At 47.3% G+C, this 3,136-nt stretch overlaps 1 pseudogene; it reads right to left on the bottom strand.

The window, feature by feature from the left end:
• Positions 1–1,002: 1,002 nt before the first annotated feature.
• LOC147989936 (18S ribosomal RNA) lies at positions 1,003–2,931 on the bottom strand (annotated as a pseudogene).
• Positions 2,932–3,136: the final 205 nt, after the last annotated feature.

Below are 3,136 nucleotides of genomic sequence, written 5' to 3'. Positions count from 1 at the left end.
TGGTGCACACTAACTGATGAAGCTCAACCCTCTCTCGAACTGAGCTATTTCCGCTTTTTCAAACAAAAAGTTTGAGTAGTTCAGTGAAAAAACGGTCAAGCTTTCTTCCATCCTTCCTAGCTCCTCGAGCTTGCACCCGCTCGACGCCTTTTTCATTGATTGTTCTGAGGTGGATTCGAACCACTCTCTCTATTTGGATTTCGAGTCCAAAAGGCCCGGCGAAAGAGGATTTTCAGTCCGATGCCCACTGCCAGCCAGAACGGGATTTTTCCACTTCACACCCACACAATTGGGATTTGATGAAATAGCTACGTTTTTTATTTCATTCGGATACTGTCAATCTACTGTCCATCTTTCTCTTTAGTTTTCTCCTTTCTTTCTCCTCAACCTATCTCCATTGGATGGACTTACGAAAGAATAATATCTAATCTCCCCATCGCGGTAAGGATCCCATGTACCAGGAGCGCCAACACCGGTTCCTCGATCTTCCTACTGGAGGCATGGTCATGGCTTTCATTCATTCATTTCATTCTTTGTTCTGTTGTGGAATCGAACCACTCAAAGTATTTAGAGTCCTTTTACCAACCAGTCAGAACCAATATTTCTCTGTTATATTCTGTTTTTTCTTTGTGAGCTAGCACAATTTGGATTTCGAGTCCAATGCGCTAATGCTTTCTTTAGTTTTCTTGCTTGATTTTTATATGATTTTTTGAGCAACTAGCGTGAAAGCCGTAGCGCGTTAGCTCATCCGTTTTCTTGCTCTTTCTCCGGGCTTTGACCATGTCTCCCAAACAATTTCAGTACATATGGCGCAAGACGATTCCACATATATATTGAGGTCGGAATGGGATCGGGTGTTTTCATGTCCCACCGTAGTGCTCGGTTTGTCTTGATTGGTGATTGATAAACAAGAAGCAAAATGGAAAAGTATAAAATCTACATGTTTATACCGTTGAGGTCCTTAGTTTATTCAAGTAGGCGTGGGCATTTCCATCGCGAAGGATTCAATCCAGCCATAGGTTCCCCTACAGCTACCTTGTAAGGACTTCACCCAAGTCGAAGACCCCACCGTGGTATGCGCCAATAAGACCACCAAAGGCCTTTGTGGCACTAGTGGTACACAAAAGTCATGGGTGATCATTGGTCTGATGGTTTGGGCGAAACCAATTCCTAGGGTGTGACGGGCGGTGTGTACAGGGCCCGAGTACATATTCACCACGGCATGCTGATCCGCGATTACTAGCGATTTCAACTTCATGTTCCCGAGTTGCAGAGCACAATCCGAACTGAGGCAATCTTTCCGGATTCGCTCCGCCTTACAGCCTTGCTTCCCATTGTCATTTCCATTGTAGCACGTGTGTGGCCCAGCCCATAAGGGCCATGCAGACTTGACGACATCCCCACCTTCCTCCAGTATCTCACAGGCAATCCCTCGTGAGTACGGCACGCACCTTTTTCTGTGTTTCGGAGCGGGGCGCGTACTATTACCACTACATTCCACACCATTTTCTGGCCTTCATGCCGAGTCTTCCTCCGCCGCCAACTCGATGTCGTCGTAACAAATTTCAACCAAACCTCCATGCTCACTGGTACTTTGACGTCACTATAGCTAGGTCTCCGTGGGTCTTGGGCAAGACGACTTTGGTTCACATGTGAAAGTGCTTCGAAAGGCACCGGCTCCCGATGGTGAAATTCTTGCTGAAAGCACATCTACATGATGGCACTCAATAAAGTAGTAGTGCTGACACGTCACTCGGTGGCAATTTCTCCTTAAGCGCATTTCTCAGCAACACAAAACGAGGGTTCGCTCATTATAGGACTTGACCAAACATCTCATGACACGAGTTGACGACAGCCATGCAGCACCTGTATGAAAGTCAGTACCATCCTGTTAAGGACAGGTTTTGTTGTTCATATGTCAAGGACTGGTAAGGTTTTGCGTGTTGTATCAAATTAAACCACATGCTCCACCGCTTGTGCAGGCCCCCGTCAATTCCTTTGAGTTTCGGTCTTGCGACCATACTCCCCAGGCGGAGTGTTTCACGCATTAGCTGGGCCCCTGATCCTAATAGACCAAGGGTGAACACACATCGTCTACGGCATGGACTACTAGGGTATCTAATCCTGTTCGCTCCCCATGATTTCGCACCCCAGCATCGGTAGGGACCCAGAGAGCTGCTTTCCCTTTTGGCGTTCCTTCGTAGATCTACGGATTTCACCCCTACACATGAAATTCCACTCTCCTCTGTCTCACTCAAGTGAATTGGTTTCGAGACCACTTTTTGGCAACTATCACTTTCAACCCGATTCACCGCCTACGTGCCCTTTACACCCAATCATTCCGAAGAACACTTGCCCCCCCGTCTTACCGCGGCTGCTGGCATGGAGTTAGCCGGGGCTTCTTCCTCGAGTCCTGTCATGATCGCGCACTTGACAAAAGAGCTTTTCAAGTGGCATTGCCCTTCTTCACTCACGCGATATTGCTGGATCGGGCTTTCGCCCATTGTCCAAGATTCCACACTGCTGCCTCCTGTGGGAGTCCGGGCCGTGTCTCAGTTCCAGTGTGGCTGATCATCCGAAAGACCAGCTAAGCATCATTGGCTTGGTCAGCCTTTACCTGACCAACTACCTAATACTACACAGGCTCATCAAACAACGCTTTTGAGCTTTCTTCAGGATTTGGCCCGAATTGTTCGGCAGATTCCCACGCGTTACGCACCCGTTTGCTACTTTGTTCTCAACTATTCCGATTACAGCAAACGGAGGCCGTTAGGTCAAAGCCGTAGTGTGCGCCCTGTAGTTTTGAAGCAGTGCAAGACAACTTTAGCTAGGAGCCTCTTTTCTTTCTACACAGCTCCCTGAAAACAATGTTCGACTTGCATGTGTTAAGCATATAGCTAGAGTTCCTTCTGAGCCAGGATCAAACTCAGATTTTGACTATGATTAGGCGGGACAGGATTCGAACCTGCAGTCTTCAGGTCATGAGCCTGATGAGTTGACCAATTCCTCTACCCCGCTTCTTCCCCTGATCTTTCTTTCCCTCTTCCCATAAACATTGATTCTCTCACCTAACCACTCTTAAATATGTGAAATACACGGAATTGATCCAAAACTACAAGCAAGAGAATCAACTCTT

Source organism: Triticum urartu, chromosome 1A (genome assembly GCF_056163025.1).
Source record: "Triticum urartu cultivar PI428250 chromosome 1A, HENAU_Tu73, whole genome shotgun sequence".
Lineage (NCBI taxonomy): Eukaryota > Viridiplantae > Streptophyta > Magnoliopsida > Poales > Poaceae > Triticum > Triticum urartu.
The sequence above is the reverse complement of the archived record's forward strand: the minus strand, read 5'-3'. Positions and strand labels throughout refer to the sequence as shown.